At 41.2% G+C, this 23166-nt stretch overlaps 1 protein-coding gene across 2 annotated transcripts in view; it reads right to left on the reverse strand.

Moving 5' to 3' along the window:
• The window catches only part of LOC123790247 (protocadherin alpha-C2), a 128761-nt gene that overhangs the window by 75582 nt on the left and 30013 nt on the right, over nt 1–23166 (reverse strand). The window lies entirely within an intron of this gene.

The following is a 23166-nucleotide window of genomic DNA, read 5'->3' on the forward strand; positions in this document are numbered from 1 at the left end:
TAACCTTGACACCAAACCCTTCTAAGAAAGGAAAATGACAAGCCTGTCTTGAGTGTTAAGTTTAAAGGCAAAAACCCACTATGAAGATGTCTTAACTGGTTGTTTTTATTTTGTATGAACATCATTTTTAGACTAAACAAAACAGCTGTAATCTTTGCTTCACGATTCTAAAGAATAAGCACAATGTGCATGAATTCAGAGAACACTGTTGAGGGTATGTCATTACAGCTCTTCTGCGAAAACAGTATATATGTAGATGGCAACCAGATGGTTCTAGAACAGCCAAGAATTGAGGATGAGACAGAAAAGTTTTTTCTTTTTCTCTGCACAGGACAGAGAATACGTGATTGCATATTCAGTCCTAGATTCCAAGGCAAGTTTCAGATGAATATATAATGACCTTCTGTGTTTTTAGCTTGAGGAGGAAATTGTTATCCTAATTCTTTTCTTTCTCATAAATGCAGTATAAAAGAGACATGCAACGTATTTATATCCTGAACCATTCTCATCTTGTCAGTTAAAATTCCGAACAAAGTGAGTAATCACTTTTATGATTTAGTTTTTGTTTTTAAGAATAATCTTTCCCAACAAACGCCTTACTTCCCATAATACTTCAGTCAGAACCCTAGGCTTTGATCCACATTCATGTGACATTCTTCCAAATGTTAATTACTTCTGATACTCAGAGTATATCCACTATATCCAATGTAAAAGCCTCTTTGCAATTTAATCCCTCCTCACCCCAACCCAGCAAAATGTATTTAGTCTCTGGAATATTATTGTTTTCCTCTAACTGTGAATATTGAAGGCAACGAACACCAACAGTTTATTATCAGTCATGCTGTTGAAATTTTCCCATTCATACATCTGCTGTGCATTGCTTTTTCCTTCTGTCTGCTCAAGTTAGTAGGTCTTTTTCCTCCCCTTTTGCTAGTTTGAGGTTTCTCTATTATACAATGAATTCTATTGTACTGTCTACATAGTTTTTTTTCATCCGAATGTATTTCATATGCTCTGCAAGCTTCCTTAACTACAGCACTCTAATGGTTTTCAAAGTGCAGTTATCGGTTTCAAAGTCAAAACAGATACGAGGAAATATCTAATTAACCTATGGGAAAATCTATTAATGGCATATATTTTAACATATAAAAACACCTAGAACGTCAAAAACATTCTACCACTGTTAACTAATGACACTGCAAAGGGGAAACATTCTCCACCCTACCTATCCTGGCAAAGGGCAAACTGCTTCAACTCCAGAACAGTGCACTAACATAACATTGATGTGTCCAAACTATAACTTTCATGTGGAATATTTAATTCAGTCAGTTGTTTGCTGTTGTGCATTTTTGCCACATTATTTATTATCTAAAAATTTGTAATTAATTTTAAATGGCAAGCAGAAATTTACATCTCAGAGGTAACAGCTTAGATACCAATCTAAACAAAATTAAATTGCCCATCACAAATCTTAGAAAAAATTAACATGAGACACATGTTGTCTACTTGTTGCACAGTACATCATCGATTTTGTTTCTATCTGTAAAATATTATCAACAGGAGCAGTACAGATAAATATACTTTCCTGAATTTCCTAAACTGATAGATTTGAGTATTGTAAAATATGCTTGTTTGTTTTTTTAAGTAGGCTCCACACTGGGCTTGAACTCACAACCCTGAGATCAAGACCTGAGCTGAGATCAATAGTCAAACACTTAACCTACTGAGCCCCCCAGGTGCACCAGTATTGTAAAATACATTAATAGACACTGTAAACTAATAGAAGGACTTAGTATTGAGAGTATAATACTAAGTGAAATAAGTCAGAGAAAGACAGATACCATATGGTTTCACTCACATGTGTAATTTAAGAAACAAAACAAAGGAGATCTTTCCTGATCAGATCTCTAATCTCCAGGCTGTAATAATTGGCTAGGATAGGAGTAATGTAAATTTCCAAAAGTGGAAATACTGGGTCAAAGGATATATGCAGTCACAGTTTGATAGATATTGTCAAATCTTGTGTTGCATCTGGATTTCTGAATCATAATTTGAAAGACCTTTTAATTGACTTAAAAAAAAAAAAGAAACAAAACAAAGGAGAAAATGGGGGGGGGGAAGGAGAGCGAAACAAATCAAGATACAGACCCTCAACTATAGAGAACACACTGATGGTTACCCGAGGGGAAGTGGGTGAGGGGGATGGATGAAATAGGTGATGGGGATTAAGGAGTGCACTTGTCCCGATGAGCACCAGGTGATGTGTGGAATTGTATACCTGAATCACTATACTGTACACCTGAAACTAACATAATACTGTATGCTAACTACGCTAGAACTAAAATTTTTTAACTTAATTAAAAAAAGAAGGACCTAGGGGCGCCTGGGTGGCACAGGCGTTAAGCGTCTGCCTTCGGCTCAGGGCGTGATCCCGGTGTTCTGGGATCGAGCCCCACATCAGGCTCCTCTGCTGGGAGCCTGCTTCTTCCTCTCCCACTCCCCCTGCTTGTGTTCCCTCTCTTGCTGGCTGTCTCTATCTCTGTCAAATAAATAAATAAAATCTTAAAAAAAAATTGGTGGCAGGGGGTATTTTTCTCTGTTATTAGCTATATTTATATTTTATTTATTTTTTTAAGTAGGCTCCATGCCCAGCATGGAGCCCAAGGTGGGGCTTGAACTCACAATTCTGTGATCAAGACCTGAGCTGAATTCAAGAGTTGGTCACTTAACCAACTAAGCAACCCAGGTACCCCTACATTTTTCCTTTTATTTTTTTTTTAAGATTTTATTTATTTATTCAATAGAGATAGAGATAGCCAGCGAGAGAGGGAACACAAGCAGGGGCAGTGGGAGAGGAAGAAGCAGGCTCACAGCAGAGGAGCCTGATGTGGGGCTCGATCCCATAACGCCGGGATCATGCCCTGAGCCAAAGGCAGACGCTTAACGACTGCGCCACCGAGGTGCCCCACATTTTTCCTCTTAAATGATTTTCCAATTTCCAGATCCGTTTCCTTTCAAGTCTACTCAAAATGTGTTTTTCAAACAATACCCAATTCCCAAACTTCAGACATTACTGGTATTCTCATCTCTTTGTTATAGAAAGCAATGAAATAAAAGAAAGAAATTATGAATTTTCTTGATAGGAAGAGAGTTTACACACTGAGTGTTTTGATACCCAAAATATTAACATTATAGTGCACCAATTTTTCTCCCTTAAAATTAACTGCATTTTCATTTGCATCCACTGCGACTTTCACGGTACAAAGATGTGCATCCCTACTAATCTCTTAGTCATCAGTAGGAACTGCAATCGTATTTAGCGCCCATACACAGCACTGAGGTTTCTCAAGCTAGCTCTAGGACCAGAAAATCCCACTATTTTGTTGTTTCACTATTATACATGAGGAAGAAAATACCCACTGAAATAATATATTTGAAAGTGATCTTTAGACTGTTAAATATATATACAGGTAAAGTGGAAAAGTGAGTTAAATCTTGGACTCTTCCCTCTATGTAACCACCCAATTCATACACTAGCAAAAGTATTTATTCTTTCATTCAGCAACCACTTACTAATCATATCTCATATATTGCATTCTATTATGTCATGTGAGAATATTAAATACACAAAATTATAATGCATGTAAATCTATTTTATTTGCTGTTAACATCATTATTTGAAGGAGAATAACTTATAACTCACTTCTCCCCTATTACCTGGAATAATAAAACAAGGAATCTTCCATTCCCTTGCCTAATCTCTGCGTACCTCCTTCCCTTGTATCCATGATCCCTATGAGAAGTCAGAAAGTCATACTGTAAAATTGCTAAAGACCGTCCTCACTCTATTTAAAAAATTTCTGAAATGCAAAGGGCCACTACGGATACATTTAAGTATTTGAATAATTTAACTTTCACTAGATGCATTACTCTCAAGTATTTACTTATTTTAAAGTATATTGCCCTCTAAAATAATAAGAAAATTAAATCCAAGTTGAATGGACTTTGAATGGCAAATGCACCTTGAACATACCAATGTTTCTGATGTAACAATTCTCTTTCAAGCACTGAGTAATAGATGGAATTGTTGAATCATTATATTGTACACCTGAATTGAATATAACACTGTGTGTTAACTACACTGGAATTAAAATTAAAAAAAACAATTACTCATCTTTTTTCTTTGTGAAATATATCAATAAAAACACAAAATTAAAGGTTGTCAAGTCCTATACCCAATGGTTTTTATCTTCTATCAATACAAACAGGTGTTCTGAGACATGCTTATAATTTCCATACACTTAGAAACACTCTATGGAGCTATTAGCTATGTTTTAGAGTGTCATTATCAAAAAAGACTACTTTGCCAAAATGGCATTTATTTAAAGTATGACCTAGAAAATATGTTGCATTTTATTAAATGGTGAATTAAAAGATTTAATTCAAATGCCATCTCTACCACCATGCCTTCTCTGATTCCCTCCTCCTTTCCCAGATGTGCTCTCAGAGTCTCTCTCTCCCTTCTCTGAACAGCCATTGCAATTTACTTTCACATTTTTTAGGTTATCATCATTAAATCGAGTATTGCTATGGTTTGAGCAAATGTCTCATCTTCCATGATATTATGCTTATGTTATGCAAAGAGTATTGCATATTTTTCATTCCCACTTTTGGTATCAGAATGCCTTACGCATATCTGTTGCTCAAAATACTCTTTTGAATGAAGGAATTTATGCTTTAAATAATTCCTTAAACAAATTCCCGAAAGGAATTAAAGACTTCCCAGGTCATTTATTACCTGTACCAGAAGCTGGTACCTTATTTCTAATTTCAGACCTTTATACTATATTACTTTTATTGTTCTTTAATGGGTTTGAATTTCTTATCTTTGTTTCTCAAAAATAAACTATAAACTCCTTGAGGTCAAGGACAGTCTTTTAATACTTACATACTCCCAGAATTCTTAGCACAGTAGGCTCTAAGCAGGAGTGTTCAATTCAATGGATTACATGTTGCCAAAGACTCACCTAAGAAGCATTTCAGAACATAGCTAGCAGTCATCTCCTGGCCAAGGGAATCAAATCCCAAAAAATTTGCTTACCATGGCATTGACATTTATGTGATCCCCTTTCCTATTCCGAATGTGAATGCAGGATATTGGCAAATTCAGTCCTACCCCAGTAGCCAGATTTCTCAGGTCAGCAGCACTGTATTCCCCACGGAACAGCAAACTGTTATTATCAGAACCAAGTCCTAGAGAAGCCCGATAGTGATAGGTCTGAGAAAGTCTCTCAACTGTAGTGACATCTATTGTGGCTGATGTCATACAAGGATTTGAAGCCATCTTCCTCCCATACCTCAGTTCCTCTGGGGAGCGACAGCAGCTTTGAGAACAACGAACTGGGCTCTGGTTCACCTTGATACACACAAAGAAAAGTAAGCACCCCAGAAATAAAAAGGAAATACAAGCCAGAGCAATTACTAAATACAGGTTCTGGGTAGAAAGGTGGCCTCCTGTTTCCCAGGTATCTTCAAAGTCTGGAAGGATCTGAGGGGCAGAGTTGCTCAGCAATATACCCAGTGTGACGGAAGAGGAGAGTGATGGGTCTCCACGGTCCTGAACCACAACCACCAGCCTCTGTTTAACTGCATCCGTGGGAAGAATTAAGCGGGCAGTTCGGAGCTCTCCCATACTGGCTGAAATCCTGAAAAGGCTGGAGTCCGAAGCCTGAGAAATACGGTAGGAAAGCCAAGCATTAGAGCCACTGTCTGCATCCTCTGCTACCACTTTTGTGACCAAGTGTCCACTTCTGGCAGAGCGAGGCACAATTTCCACTGGAACAGAGCCATTTCTGGGCACGGGAAACAAGATGACTGGAGCATTGTCATTCCTATCTACCACAAACAAGTTTACAGTCACTGTTGCACTTCGGGGAGGAATGCCACCATCCCGGGCTTCCACTTGGAAGTGAAATCCCCTGAGCCGCTCAAAGTCAAAGGAAGTTTTGGCAGTGATAGCCCCGCTGGCTGATTCTACTGCCACGAAGCTAGAGGCTGTCTGCCTTTCAGAGATCATATCCAACAGCTCATAGAAGACAAGGCCGTTCTTCCCCAGGTCGGGATCCTGGGCAAACACGCGGCCTAGAGAGGCCCCAGGACCATTGTTTTCAGCCACAAAAAGTTCCTGTTGCGGTTGAGCAAAGCTTGGTGAATTGTCATTCACATCAGCAACAGACACTGTCAGTGTCCTGCGGGTGCTCAATGGGGGGGAGCCACCATCTGACGCAGTGATCAGGACCTGGTATTCGCTGACCTGCTCCCGGTCCAGCGGCCCATCAGTCAGCAAGCTGTAGTAGTTGTCAAAGGAAGCCTTCAGCTTAAAAGGGCCTCCACTGGACATGCTACAGATGACCTTACCATTGGGACCGAGATCCTCATCCCTTAGACTGAGGAGAGCAATCACTGTGCCGGGGGCAGCGTCCTCAGAAACCGAACTGGAGAGAGTCAGGAGATTCACCTCCGGGGCGTGATCATTCACATCGGTCACTTCCACCAGCAGTTTGACAGTACTAGCTAAACCGAAGGTGCCCTCATCCCTTGCCTCAATGTACGCCTCCAACAACGTTTCAGGTGGACCTAGTGAAGCAGCTACCCGCACCTCCCCACTTCTAGGGTGCACGTCAAAGTGGTGTCGCAGCGAGGCCCGCGTGCCATTGCTTAAGGAGTACCGGATTTCCCCATTGGAGCCTTCATCCGGGTCCGAGGCCTGAACTCGTAATAACACAGTCCCGTTGGGTGCAGTCTCTGGCACACTGGCGCGGTACACTGTGCGCTCAAATACAGGCGCATTGTCGTTTGTGTCCACCACTGTGATGGTAACTTGTGCGTCTCCGGAGCGCGCAGGCTGCCCGCTGTCCCTAGCGGTGAGCACCAGCTGGTGGGTGGCGCGCTGCTCCCGATCCAGCGCTTTCTCTAACACCAACTCGGGGTATTCACTGCCGTCCACCCGCGATCCCATGATCAGCCGAAAGTGCTGGCTGGGGCTCAGACTGTAACTTAGGACCCCGTTGCTTCCCTCGTCAGTATCTTGGGCATTAGGGAGAGTAAAGCGGGCGCCGGGCATCAGGAATTCGGGGATGTGCAGCTGCACGTCGCCGGCAGGGAAGACAGGCGAGTTGTCGTTGGTGTCCACGACGTGAACTCGCATCGTGTGTAGCTCCAGCGGGTCCTCCAGCACCAGCTCATAGGTCAAGACGCAGACAGCTTTGGTCTCGCACAGCCGTTCGCGGTCCGCCGGCTCTAAGACCACCAAGCTACCGCTGGCCAGATCCACCCCGAAGTAGGGATCGCGGTGGCTGGAAAGGAAGCGAAAGTTCCTCAAGGACAGAGCGGCCGCTGACAGCCCCAAGTCCGCGGAAACATTGCCTACGGCTACGCCCCGCTCGGTCTCCTCCAACACTGAGTATTCCAGCTGTCTGGCGGCAAAGCCGCAGGAGACCCACAGACATAGAACCACCACCCTCCAGCCCACCATCCTCCCTCTCGGCGTCCTCGCTCCACCAGCAGTGACCCAGGACCATGCTCCGGACTCCCGGAGAGCACGCACCGTGGTAATGAGCAAGGGCCGGTCGCCCGCCGCAGCCGGCTAGAGGTGCACAGACCGCCGACGTTCTGCCTCCTGAGTATGCTGGGATTGCCTGGGGCTGGCCGGCTGGAAGCTGTGCTCGCCGGACTGGAGGTCTGGCAGCCGTCTGGGAAAGCGGAGCTGGCGGGTGCGGAGGAGCGCAGCGCCGCCTAGGGGTGCAGAGACGCGGGAAACCGCTCGGGCTAGGGAGGCGCCGTCTCCCGTCCCCGCGAGCTGGGATCTCTCTTAAGTCCCTGCGGCCCGCGGCGGGCGGGGCAAGGAAGACGCTCCGAGAAGCTAACACTTCTTCCCTCGAACGGCGTTTCTAAGGACAACGCGCTAGGACCCGCCCCGTCTTAACCTCCACAGCCGCCGCCTAAAGACTGCTCGTAACCAGGGCTGAGCTCGGCGGGGCTTCTCTCGCCCCAGTCTGACAGCCGCTCGGACCCACAGAACCCCTACAGTGCCGGGGAAGACAGCGGAACTCCCAGAGAACCCGCGGGGCGGAGGCGGCGAGAGGCGGCATCGGGACCGTGAAGGACCACGCCTTCGAAGCTTAAGGAAACAGGAGCCCCCAAACTAAGGGCTGAGGTGCATCGCATGCTGGCTTCCCAGCCTCTCCGCGGCGGGTTAAAGTCTCTCCTGCACCTTCTTTTAAACCAGGAGCCAAGATTTCAATAGAGGGGACCAGCGAGGGGCAAACTGGGGAATGGGGTCCTCCTCAAACTTCTCGGGGACTCCAGCTTTTCGAGGCACCCAGGTGGGCGAGCGCAAGGCTTACAGTTCGTTCGGCTTTCTGTGGGCCAGCAGTTTCTCTTTCCCAGGAGGCCCTACCGCGGAGTGCCTCACAAGCGGCCCTTGACGCTCTGGATGGGAGAGGTTAGAAGCCACTCAGTACAAGCGCCTGAAACTCCGAAAGACTGACACTCATCCCCACCGGGACGTGCGAAGTGGGTGGGAAGAAAGTAATTGAGATACTCTCCAGAGCGTGACCTGGAAACTATTCTGTAAATTTACTCTCTGTAAATACTTAGAAAATAGCACTGGGGCAGGGCAGGAACTGACTAGCTGCCCATACGTTCTCCAACTTCGTTTTTAGGCCGGTCTCCTGAAGGGAATTGGGATATCGATCAGTTCTACGAAAAACCTTTCCAAGCTACAAGAAATACTTCCGCATTTCGCCTTGCACTCTACAACCAGGGGATGTCCCTGAGGGAGAGGCGAGCTGAAAAAAGAAATTGCCTTCAAATGACTATTAAACACTAAATTTCTTAACTCCTTTTAATACAATTGCAGGGTCCAAAGCCCCAGGAACCAAAATTTGAAAGACAAAAGCTGAATACTGATCAAGAATTGAAGCTTTCCGGGCAATGTTTGTTTCGTTTCTTTTCTTTCTTTTTTCTTTCTTTCTTTCTTTCTTTCTTTCTTTCTTTCTTTCTTCCTTCCTTCCTTCCTTCCTTCCTTCCTTCCTTCCTTCCTTTCTTCCTTTCTTAAGATTTTACCCATTTATTTGTCAGAGAGAGAGAGAGGACACAAGCTGGGGGAGCTGCAGGCAGAGGGAGAAACAGGCTCCCAGCTGAGCAAGGAGCACTATGTGAGATTCGATCCTAAGACCCTGGGGCTGGTGATGGGTAGTAAGGAGGGCACGTATTGCCTGGTGCACTGGGTGTTATACGCAACTAATGAATCATGGAACTTTACATCAAAAAACCAGGGATGTATTGTATGGTGACTAACATAATATAATAAAAAATATTATATATATATATATATATATATATATATATATATATATATATATATATACATATATACATATATATATAAAAGACCTGAGCCAAAGGCAGATGACTGAGCCACCCAGCTGTGCCAGGGCAACGTATTTTCTGGTCAGAAAACTGCCTAGAAGTATTGATAATTATTGAAGCTGAATGATGGATACACGGGAGCTAATTACACAATTCTCTTAACTTTAGTGTATGTTTGAATGCTGTTATAATACTTTCTTAAGGGGTGCCTGGGTGGCTCAGTTGGTTAAGCTCAGGTCATGATCTCAGGGTCCTGGGATGGAGCCCCACATCGGGCTCTCTGCTCAGCAGGGAGTCTCCCTCTGCCCCTCCCCTCCCCTCCGCTCGTGTTCTCTCTCTCTCTCTCAAATAAATAAAATCTTAAAAAAAATACTTTCTTAAATTGCTGATTAAAATGAGGGGTGGGGAGGCAGGCTGTTCCAGCATTCTGGTTTTAAGACTGGAAGTGGGATTGGTAAATTCATTATGCCACTAAGAACCAATCACCTCCCTGGGAACAATACAAACCCAAACTGTTACCTCTTCCAGGGAAGCAGGACAAGCAGCAACATAAGGCTATTTAAGTAGAAAATGCTCTCGACTAATTTGTCTTTCTGAGTTAAGGAACCAAGAAAATCACTGACACCAAGTCTTGGATAAAATTAAAGCAGAAAACATGTCAGCCCAGTGAAGCGTTAGGTAGAGTCATAAGTATAGCCATCACAGGGAATGCTCATTAGGATGTGAAATAACCCATAAAAATTAAGTTTATTCACCAAATTTTAGAACCAAAACTAATTATCTACTTCAGTGCCAGAGATTAGGATTTACGTTTCCTCATTTTCATTTAATGCTGCCAGCTAAGCTAACAGCTTTGGGGTGCAAGGTTGTACTTGTCACTTTTCCATTAACAGCAGATGAAATGTATCTGGAGAGATGCCCTCAACTTTTGGAAGGCCTCTGATTTTAAGACCTGCAATCAAGTTTCCAGTTTTACTGGGTTTAGGATTTCTGAGCTCTGTCTAGGGGGACAGTCTGTGTGGGTGCGGATTGGTAAGTGGGGAAAAGGAAAAACTCATACTGAGAATTAACATGGAAAACCTTGACAAAAACTTTTCCCCCTTCACACACCTCTCAGACTTCTGACTTCCCCACCTTTCCCATTTCTCTGTCAACACTGCCACTGATGATTATTTTCAAAGGATTTAATTTCTGTCAAGAATAAGTGAATAGAACTCACCTAGGGGGATTTGTCCTGCCATCTGCCTCCCTATCTGTAGGCATAACTGGGATTGTGGGAAAGCAACATTTAGGAGATATTTGGGATATTTAGATATTCCAAAGATGAGGAAGTCTTAAGGGTTATTCCTTTTGTATAAGATAACTAGGTGAACATTAAATCATAAATCAATAAAACTTCCTTTTAGCAGAACCTAATATTTCATTTTGCCACTTTATGCCATTTTCCATAGTTTCCCTGAATTCAGGCATTTTCAAGCTTTAATTAGGTACAAGTACAACTTTAAGTGGACTCAATACAAAAACAGTCTTGATTTCTGCTTGGGTTCTATTGCCAAGGCTTATTATTATAAAGCTCTCCCAACCAAACTTGACCTTAAATTACAAATTCAGAAGCTATCTAGCCTTAATGCATAAGCTCCTATTAGAGATCTTGCAGCCAAATGAGAAAATAGTAAATCTGACACATACCACAAAAATGACGAGGGATAGAAGCAGAAAAATGTTCATTTAGCGGGGAAGGCTGACCACTAGACTGCATAGTTTTAATAAGGATCAAGGACATCCTTAAAAGGTCTCATGACTACTTGTATATCTCACTGATAGTTAATATTGAGCTGAATGATAAGCACCAGAGAAATCTTGCAAGAGAGTTTTATAAGCCAAAATTCAAAGAAACATTTACGATCTAATACTCCCTCTATGTCTCCTCCCCCTTGAGCACCAAGCATATATCTACCAGCTTTATACAGCAAAAAGTGCAGCTTCTTTCTGCCCATGGGTCCTGTCTCATGCCACTTAAACAAATTACTAAGTTGCACCATACCATATCTCAAGAATTTCTTGGCCATTGTGCTGATAACCCACAACAAAATGATATTGCACTTAAAATTAAGACTCTATTTATTTATCTATCTATCTATCTATCTATCTATCTATCTATCTATCTACCTATCAGAGAGAGAGAGGGAGAGCACGCACAAGCAGGGGGAGAGGCAGGCAGAGGGAGAAGCAGGCTCCTTGGTGAACAAGGAGCCCAATGGGGTACTCGATCCCAGGACCCCAGGATCATAACCTGAGCCCAAGGCAGACACTTAACCAACTAAGCCACCCAGGTGTCCCTAAATGAGATTTTCTTAGTGCTTAAGATTTTTCCTTGGCGGGGGCGCCTGGGTGGCTCAGTCATTAAGCGTCTGCCTTTGCCTCAGGGCGTGATCCCATCAGGCTCCATGCTCCACTGGGGGCCTGCTTCTTCCTCTCCCCCCTCCACTTGTGTTCCCTCTCTCGCTGGCTGTCTCTCTCTGTGTCAAATAAATAAATAAAATCTTTTAAAAAAAGATTATTCCTTGGGAATATATTATGTACTTAAACTAAATTTAAAGACAAGATATCAGCATCACATTAAGCAAATTTTCGTCCTGTAAAGGTTGATGAAGTGTCGAAATCAAATCTTTTTTTTCCCCAAATCAAGTCTAACAGAGTAGGAGTTCTTGGGGTAGAGCTCTATATCACTCAAATTTTGTTTAAGTATCTAGCTAAGCTCAGGGGACACAAATTAAGTGTCTAAAGCACTCTCAATATACAACATCCTATATCAATTTTTTTTATTTGCATCCTTTACCAATAACACATTACTACAGAATTTCTTTCTCAAATTTCTAATCCCAAGGAACTAGTTTTTCTCCATGAAATAATACCATATAAAGTATCTTGAACCTTTCCTTGTGAATCTTCACTCTGACTCTATATTGTGTTTACTCACTACTTTTTACAATTATGTACCAATTTTCCAAAAATTACCTTTTTCTAAAAATCTTGTTCTATTTCATCTTCAAAGGGTAGCCCAGAACTTAAAGTCATACTTAAAGTCAGAACTTAAAATCATACTCCAGGTTGGTCACATCTGATGCAAAAAGAGGAGATCTTTTTCTCCTTTATAAGAGATCTTTTTTCCTTTATAAGGAGAACATTCATTAAGGCATGTGTAAGGTGGGGGTATAGGTCCTAGCAAAAATAGAAGAAGGAAAAGGAACAAAAAAGCAGTTTTTTCACGTGGTGCCTTCAGTTTCCCTGTCTAGTTCTATTCTTATACATGCCTTAATGTATGTCCTCCTTGTAACAGGCAAGGAGTTAATGATTTCTTCAGAGTCTTCCAGCACAACAGGTAACATCTAAGGAGTAACCAAGCAAGGTCGTCAGGAATGTTTTCCAAGACCACTGACTCCAGAGCCTCAGTGACTTATGGAGGATGTCTAAGAACTCATCCTTGTTTTGACCAATTCCTGAATGTCTGAGGGGACACATACACCAGACCACTGTCTTTAATCCAAACCCCAGATGTCAAGCAAAGATGAGACTCTCTCTCCTTTCCTTTCTGAGTCTCCCAGACTCTGTATCTGCTCTCTCCACGTGTCTTCAATAAACTCTCCTCTCACTTCCTCTGGGCTCACATTTGATTTCCATCCTGCATGAAGCCAAGGACTCTCTTGGCTGGTCCTGTGGGATCCCCTCTGCATCCTTGGACCCGGCCAGCCTGCTTCACTTTCATTCTGAATATTTCAAATCAAGGAATAGAGTCTAAAGTTGCATCTAGCTCTTTAAAACTCACATCACATACTTTTTTCATGATGGATTGAAAACTAAAATTCACACCTATTTTTTCTAGATGCTCTTAAGCCACAGATCAAGAAGTCCTAGCCTTCTGTACTTTTTCTTTTTACTCCAACTTGCTGAATATCATTGGGTTAAAAGCTAACCTACCTAGTTCAATCACATAATATATTTCACTTAATTCAAATTTTGTATTGCTACATATTTGGTAAGCAGTCACACTAGATCTTCCTCTGAGCAACAGATGAAAACCTTCATCAAGTGTAGCTGAAAAGGAAGGCCTGCAACCATCTCCAACCAACCCACCTGACATCAGTTTATTAGACAGTGCTTAACCTGAAATAAAAATCTGACAAAGACACTATCAACGTTCTCTAAAAAAGACTCCACACAAATCTCACATTATAGTTTCAAAACATGCTAAACAAAATATTACTAGATCATCATTATGATAGATGCTTAAAAGAAATTTGATAAAAATGTGACAGCTGTCACAAAACAATGCCCATCTTCATTTTATTTATTTTTTAAAAGATTTTATTTATTTATTTGTCAGAGAGAGAGAGAGCACAAGAGCACAAGACAGAGGGAGAAGCAGGCTCCCCACTGAGCAAAGAGCCCAATGTGGGACTCGATCCCAAGACCCTGGAATCATGACCTGAGCCAAAGGCAGACATTTAACTCACTGAGCCACCCAGGTGGCATTTTAAACAATAAAACACCAGAATTATTTCCAAGAAAAATCATGAGCATCACAAGACACTTCATGTCATGGTTATTATTCAATACTGACTTGGATATTCTAGTCAACACAAGATAAAGGTGTGTGTGTGTGAGTGTGAGTGTTAGAAAGGAGGATAACATATATTTTTGGATGATAAATTTATAGGTAATATAAGTTTTTACTCATAAAATCCCAGAAAATTAAAGAAAAAATAATTAGAACTAAAAAGAGTTCAGCCACTTTGGAAAACAGTGTGGAGGTCCCTCAAAAATTTAAAAATAGAGCTACCCTATGACCCAGCAATTGCACTACTGCGTATTTACCCCAAAGATACAGACATAGTGAAGAGAAGGGCCATATGGACCCCACTGTTCATAGCAGCACTGTCCACAAAAGCTAAATTGTGGAAGGAGCCGAGATGCCCTTCAACAGACGAATGGATAAAGAAGATGTGGGCCATATATACAATGGAATATTACTCAGCCATCAGAAAGAATGATTACCCAACATTCACAGCAACATGGACGGGACTGGGGGAGATAATGCTAAGTGAAATAAGTTAAGCAGAGAAAGACAATTATCATATGGTTTCTCTCATTTATGGAACACAAGGAATAGCAGGGAGATCAATAGGAGAAGGAAGGGAAGAATGATGGGGGGTAAACTGAAGGGGGAATGAACTATGAGAGACTACGGACTCTGGGAAACAAACTGGGGGTTTTAGAGGGGAGGGGGGGTGGGGGATTGGGATAGGCCGGTGATGGGTATTAAGGAGGGCACATACTGCATGGAGCACTGGGTGTTATACACAAATAATGAATCATGGAACATTGAATCAAAAACTAGTGATGTACTTACTGTATGGTGACTAACACAACATAATAAAAAATTTTAAAAAAAGAGTTCAGTGACATGATTAGCTTTCATCTTTGATGAAACTCTATAAAACACTTGAACTTCAACCATAACATATATGAAGAGAAGTTACCAAGTGCCATGAAAATTGGACCAAGATGAGAGAAAATGCTAAGAGTGAATTCTTGCCACTGGAGACTTGGGAAGAGCTGGTAGACCGGAGTTTTCCAGAGTAGTGGTTCACACTGAAATGCAAAACAAATGATTCCTGGTTTGGAACTACAGGGATGCAAAATTTGCCACCCCAAAATGTGTCTCTTTGGCTGGTGTATTATTTCAGGTTGGTTATTTTTTCCCAAGTTTCCATTTAAATTTCAGTTAGTTAACATACTGTGCAATAGTACTTTCAGGTGTAGAATTCAATGCTTCAAAGTTACATATGACAACCAGTGCTCATCATAGGCTGGTTATTTTTAAGAAACAGAAGACTCAAGAAGGTTTTTTCTTTTGTCTCCCCTCTAACTGCCTAAGAGAACTTACAGGACCTGTTCCAGGAAGGGAGCTATCATCAGAGATAACTGCAGCATAATACGAACTAGATATGGTAGACAGGGAAGAAGCTAGCAAGGCCTGTTTGGTCAAAGTCCTCCCGATGTCACTTTTTTTTTTTTTTTTGGATGGCCCAGAACACATTTGTTCACCAAACATTCACTCTTTCCATTCTTCCTATGAATTGCCTTCTTCCCCTTTGAAGCCTTAGACCCTACCCCTTTCTCTTTAGTTCAGAAAGTCATATGTGACTTCATTTTGTCTGACTGTCTTTGGAATCTCTAATGTTTATGTGGATTCCCTGTATGTATGTAATTAACTTTTATTTTCTCCTGTTAATCTCTCTCATATTAATTTAATTCTTAGACCAGCCATAAGAATCTTGAAAGGTAGAGGAATATTTTTCCTCCCCAGACCAAAACAAAGAGATCTAGGTACCTAGGCTGAACCAGACAGGATTCTCCTATAATCCTATTTGTCAGCAAAAAATATAAAAGAAAGAAGGACTAATTGTGACAGAGAGCAGAAGCACTATTATTTCAAGAGTGAACCTAAGGATGTATGTAGTAAGGTGAAGAGAAAATTCTGGATAACAAATTTCTCTGCAGCTGCCAATTCTCATCAGCTGGAGATATATAAAAGCTAAGGTACACACAAACCACTCTACCAAACAGTAGTAAGGATACCTTCATGTTAGTCCAGAGCACTGCGGCCCCATCCACTGACATTTTTCACCCACAGATAGCTAGTCTTGAAGGAACTCCTTTAGAAAATGAGTAGTAATAAAAAATAAGCCAAAATGGGATCTCCATAAATACTACAAGAAAGATTAGAAAATAAACATGTACATCGGTCTCACTGCCAGGGTCACAAGGGGATCTTTCTTGGATGTTCAATGCGAGTGGGATTCCTTACTACATCCCTAGGATCACTCTTGGGCACAATTATGGGACAAGATATTAAAATAACAAGGCCCAACTATATGTCATCTACAAAAGGCACCTTTAGACTCAAAGATACAAATAAGTTGAAAGTAAAGGATGGAAAAATACATATTATGAAAATAGCAACCACAAGAAAGTGGCAGTGGTGATACTAATATCAGACCAAAATATTACTGGAAATAAAGAGGGACATTTTATAATGACAAAAGAGTTGATTAGGAAAATAACAATTATAAGGACACAGACAGTTAACAACAAAGTCCCCAAATACATAAAGCAAAAGCTAACCGAAATGAAAGAAGAATAGACAATTCAATACTAAAAGCTGGAGATTTTACTACCTTACTTCCGGCAATGGATAACAACTAGGCAGGTGATCGGTAAGGAAATGGAAGGTTTTAAAGACACTGTAAGGGGCGCCTGGGTAGCGCAGTCGTTAAAGCGTCTGCCTTCGGCTCAGGGCGTGATCCCGGCATTCCGGGATCGAGTCCCACATCGGGCTCCTCCGCTGGGAGCCTGCTTCTTCCTCTCTCACTCCCCTGCTGTGTTCCCTCTGTCACTGGCTGTCTCTCTGTCACATAAATAAATAAAATCTTTAAAAAAAAAAAAAATAAAAAAAAATAAAGACACTGTAAATCAACTAGACCTAAAAGACTTCTACAGAATACTCACCAACTGACAGCACAATATATATTCTTCTCAACGGCACACAGAATATTCTCCATAACAGACCACATGCTAAGTGTCAAGCAGATTACTGTGCACCAATTATCAGCCCCAAGGGAGGACTCTAAACACTTCTGCCCATTGCATCTTGGCATCAGAGTTGCCAAGAACACAACGCAGGCAAGCAGGCTGGAACAACATTGTACTTACGTAGAGAAAAGACAGAGCAAGATCAACTTCAGTGTTGGGCATCAGTACCCCATGGCCAGTGGGTTTCTACTAGAGGCTGTTGCAGGGCAATATGCCTATGAGCACCCCTCTTGTACCACAGTAGAAAGACCTTTTCCCTTCTTCAAAAAGGATAGACATAACAGTGGGGCTGGCCAGGTGCCACATGATTCACATGCTCCAAGCAGGGACAAAAGAGCTTCAGCGAGCCTGAAACAGGGAAAGATATGCCCACACAAGATGAAAAGACTAGGGGCGCCTGGGTGGCTCAGTTGTTAAGCATCTGCCTTCGACTCAGGGCATGATCCTGGCGTTCTGGGATCGAGCCCCACATCAGGCTCCTCCGCTGGGAGCCTGCTTCTTCCTCTCCCACTCCCCCTGCTTGTGTTCCCTCTCTCGCTGGCTGTCTCTCCGTCAAATAAATAAATAAAATCTTAAAAAAAAAAAAGATGATAAGACTAGCACAGGCTGTGTAGACTCCATTTCTTGGTAAGGAAGTGTTCCAAACCCAAAACCCATTTTTATATGACTGGGTGAAATTTGAAAGATTACACATGAGAGTGCCCTTCCCAACACTTTGCCATAAAATAAGCTTCAATAAGTTTAAAAGGACTGATACCATACAAAATATGTTCTCTGACTATAATGGAATGAAATTAGAAATCAATAACAAAATGAAATTTGGAGAATTTACAAATATGTGGAAATTAAATCACATATGCTAAGATAATCAATGGGTCAAAGAAGAACAAGAAAATAAGGAAACACTCTGAGATAAATGAAAATGAAGATACAATATATGAAAACTTATGGAATGCAGCTAAAACAGTGCTCAGAGGAAAATACATAGCTGTAATGTTGACACTGACAAGTGAGAAATACCTTGAATCAATAACCTAACCTCCTACTTTAAGATGCCAGAAAAATAAAAGCAAACCAAATCTAAAGCAAACAGAAGGAGGGAAATAATTAGGATTAAAGCAGAAATAAATGAAATAAAGAAAGGAAAAACAGTAGAGAAGGATGACAAAGCTACAAGTTGGTTCTTTGAAAAGCTCAACATAATTGACAAACCTTTACCTAGACGGAGCAAGAGAAAAAGCAAGAAAATGAAAATTACTAAAACCAGAAATGAAAGGTGACATTACTACAAACCTTAAATAAAAAAGATAAGAGAATACTATGAACAACTGTGTGCCAATAAATGAGTAGTTTAGATGAAATAAATTCCTAGAATACACAAATACCAAGATTGGGGGGAGGGTAGAAAATCTGAGTGGACATATGAAAAGAAAAAAGATTGAATTAGTAACATTACATCTTCACGGAAAAAAAAAGAACCAAAAGCCATCATGAATGAATTCTACCAAACATATTAATGAATATTAATAGCAGTTCTTTACAAATTCTTCCAAAGAATCTTGGAGCAAGGGGCACCTGGGGGGCTCAGTTGATCAAGCGTTGGAGAACTAACAGTTTCTAAAACTTGCCACAAAACTGTAATAATGAAGAGACTGTGGTACTGGGATAAGGACAGACAGATAAATCAATGGAATAGAAACAGGAATCCAGAAATGAATTCCCATATTCATTGATCAACTAATTTTATTTTCTTTTTTCTTTTTAAAGATTTCATTTTTCAGTAATTTCTGCACCTAACGTAGGGCTGGAACTCACAACCTGGACATCAAGAGTCTCACGCTCCACTGACTGAGGCAGGCAGGCGTTCCCTGATTAATTGATTTTCAACAATGGTTCCCCAACATTTCAACAGGGAAAGAATAGTTCTTTTCAATACATGATGCCAGGATAACTGGATATCCACTTGCAAAAGTATGAAGTTGGACCACTTCCTCACACCATCTACAAAAATTAACTCACAATGTATCAAAATGATGCCAGCAAAATAACAGAACAGGAGTTCCCAGCCCTTACTCCCCCACAAAAATACCATTAACAACAGTATACGGACCAAAAATCCTTTATGAGGATTCCAGAATCCAGTTACGAGCTGGAATACCCCAGGTAAACACAAGTCTGAATCAGCTACACTGAAACAAGTACAAAAAATAATTTTACTTTGCTCACATCAGCCCCTCACCCACGCTGGCACACATCAACACCAAGAAAGAACACCCTGGCTTGCTACTTCACCTTCAAGGGGAAAGAAGAGAGCATAGCACGTGTCCAATGTGTCAGCTTCTCAGAAGACTGACTAAAGGACTAGTTTCTGTATTGCCTCAACCAGAGAACTATCAAACTGGCATAGTTTGGATGCCTGGGGGCTATGGAAAACAACAACAACAACAACAACAACAACAAATACCAAGGGGACAGCTTGCTCCTTCGGGAAGGAGGGAGAAAACTGAGGGTGTGTTCAGAATTTTGGATTTTTGGAAAGCTGCCTAAGAAACTGGTATCTGTTTTACCTGACTTGGAGTGACAGGAAACCAGCATACTCTGGGTGCCTAGTAACCACTGAGAACGAGGGAGAACAGCTTATTGCTGTAGAATCAGAAAACTGAAATGCTGCAGATAGACACCAGAGGGAGCAACAAAGATCATTTTAAATTATCCAGTCAAAAGGAGCGTTATAGGAAACAAACTGGGGGTTGCTGGAGGGGAGGGAGATGGGGGGATAGGGTGACTGGATGATGGGCATTAGGGAGGACACACAATATAATGAGCACTGGGTGTTATATACAACTGACGAATCACTAAATTTTACTCCTGGGATACCTGGGTGGCTCAGCCGGTTAAGCATCTGCCTTTGGCTCAGGTCATGATCCCAGACTCCTGGAATCAAGCTCCATATGGGGCTCTTTGCTCAGTGCGGAGCCTGCTTCTCCCTCTGCCCCTCCCCCAACTCATGCTCACACACTCTCTCTCTCTCTGACAAATAAATAAATAAAATCTTTAAAGAATTCTACTCCTGTAACTAATACTGCACTATACATTAACTAAACTGTGAATTTAAATTTTAAAAAAATTTAAAAGAGCAAAAAGAAAAAAATAGTGAGAAGGAATGAAAAAGCCTATGGGATGTATGGGACTTATGGGACACCTTTAAAAGAAACTATTCCTGGAATCTCAGAAGAAAAGAGAAAGGGATAGGAAGCTTATTTAAAGAAATAATGAGAGAGAACTTCTCAGACATGGGGGAAAGATGTGGACATCCAAGTTCATAAGCTAATAGTTCACCCCAAATGTCAATCCAAAACAATCTTCTCTAGGATGAATTATAGTAAAACTGTATAAAATCAAAGACAAAGAGAAAATTTTAAGAGCAACAAGAGAGAAAAATATCTCTCTTATAAGCAAACCCCCATTAGGCTATCATCACCAGAAACATTGCAGGCCAGGAAAGAATGGGGTGATATAATTCAAGGTACTGAAATAAAAAATAAACCACCAACCAAGAATATGCAGTAAAGTTATCCTTCAGAAATGAAGGCGAGATTAAGACTTTCCCAAATAAACAAAAGCTTGGGGAGTTCATCACCATTAGACCTGCCTTACAAAAAATGTTGAAAGGAGTTCTTCAAGCTGAAATGAAAGGATGTTAACTAGTAATATAAAAACATATGAAAACATACCATATGCTGGTAAAAGTAAGTATAGAGTCAGATTAACAACACCCAGTATTGTAATATGGTGGTGTGATAACCACTTCACCCTAAGGTTAAAAGAACAGAAATATTAAAAATAGTAATAGTTATAATTTGTTAATGGATACACCCCATAAAAAGACATAAACTGTGACAACAGAAACATAAAATGGCGAGGAGTTAAAAGTAGAGTTTTGCATGTGATCAAAGCCACCTTGTTGGGGCGCCTGGGTGGCTCAGTTGGTTAAGCGCCTGCCTTCAGCTCAGGTCATGATCTCAGGGTCCTGGGATCAAGCCCTGAATAGGGCTCCCTGTTCGGCAAGGAATCTGCTTCTCCCTCTCCCTCTGCCCCTCGCCCCACTCATGCTCTACCTTTCTCTCTTAAATAAATAAATAAATAAATAAATAAATAAATAAATAAATAAAATCTTTTTTTAAAAAAATAGCCAAGCTGCTGTCAGCTTAAAATAGGCTTATGTCTATAAGATGCTTCAATTAAGCCACAGGTAGCCATAAAACAAAAAAACTATAGTAGATAACACAAGAAAAAGAAAAGGAAATCTAAGTATATCACTAGGGAGAACCAACAATTCACGAAGGAAGATAGCAAGAGAGGGGGAAAAAAAGAACAAAGATACTATAAAACAGCCAGAAAACAATGAACAAGATGGACATAGTAAGTTCTTTACCTATCATTATTTTAAATGAAAATGGGTAAGTTCTCCAATCAAAGGCACAGAGCAGCTGAATGGATTAAAAAACAAGACCCAACTATAGGCTGCCTCCAAGATATTCACTTCAGTTTCAAGGACACACATAGGTTTAAAATGAAGAGAAGGAAAAAGATATTCCATGCAAATGGAAACAGAAAGAGCAGCAGTAGCTATAATTGTATCGGATAAAACTGACTTTAAGTATTAAAAAAACTAACAGGATGGGGCGCCTGGGTAGCGCAGTCGTTAAGCGTCTGCCTTCGGCTCAGGGCGTGATCCCGGCGTTCCAGGATCGAGTCCCACATCGGGCTCCTCCGTTGGGAGCCTGCTTCTTCCTCTCTCACTCCCCTGCTGTGTTCCCTCTCTCGCTGGCTGTCTCTCTGTCATATAAATAAATAAAATCTTAAAAATAATAATAATAAATAAAAATAAAAAACTAACAGGAGACAAAGGTTATTATATAGCGATACAGGGGTCAATTCACTAAGAGGATATAACAATTGTTATGCATCTACCCAACATCCAAGCACATAAATATATAAAGCAAATACTAACATATCTGAAGGGAGTCATAGACATTACAGTAACAGCAGGGGACTCCAATACCCCACCTTCATCAATGGATAGATCATCCAGACAGACAACAAATAAGAAAACACTGAAGTTTAACTCTGCTTTAGACCGAATGGACCTAACAGACATGTACAGGACACACCCGCCAACTTCAGTAGAATACACATCCTTCTCAGCACACACAGAACATTGTCCAGGACAGATCATGTGTTAGGTCACAAAATAAGTCTCAGCAAACTTTAAAAGACTGAAATCGTACAGAGTAGCTTTTCCGACCAAAATCATACAAAACTAGAAGTTGATAACTGGAGAAAAACTTTAAAAATTTGCAAATATGTGGAAATTAAATAACACACTCCTGAAAAACAGTAGGTCAAAGATAAAATCAAAGGGAAATAATATTTTGAAACAAGTGAAAATGGAAACACAACGTACCAAAACTTATGGGATGCAGCAAAAGCAGGGTTAAGAAGGAAGTTTATAGCAATAAATAACTACATTAAGAAAAATGATTTGGGGGCACTTGGGTGGCACAGTCAGTTAAATGTCAGACTCTTGGTTTCCGCTCAGGTCATGATCTCAGGGTGGTGATTTCAGGGTCATGAGATGGAGCCTACATAGGGCTCCATGCTCAGAGCCGAGTCTGCTTAAGATTCTATCTGCCCCTCTCCTCTGGTCCCCCCTGCTCTGTCTCTCTTTCGCTCTAAAATAAATAAATCTTTAAAAATAAAAAGAAAAGGGGGGTACCTGCATGGCTCAGCTGTTTAAGAGTCTGCCTTTGGCTCAGGTCATGACCCTGGGGTTCTGGAATCGAGAGCCTCACATTGGGCTCCCTGCCCAATGGGGAGTCTTCTTCTCCCTCTCCCTTTGCCCCTCCTCCCTTGCTCATGCATGCTCTCTTTTTCTCTCAAATAAATAAATAAAATCTTTTTTTTAAAAAAGAAGAAAAAGAAAAATTATGTCATTTATGTGGAACTTAAAAGAGAAAACTAAAAGATTGGTGTTTGCCATTTGCAGCAGATGGGAGTGGGCAAAATGCGTGAAGG

This window comes from Ursus americanus, chromosome 5, assembly GCF_024610735.1.
Source record: "Ursus americanus isolate L20-20 chromosome 5, mUrsAme1.1.p, whole genome shotgun sequence".
NCBI lineage: Eukaryota > Metazoa > Chordata > Mammalia > Carnivora > Ursidae > Ursus > Ursus americanus.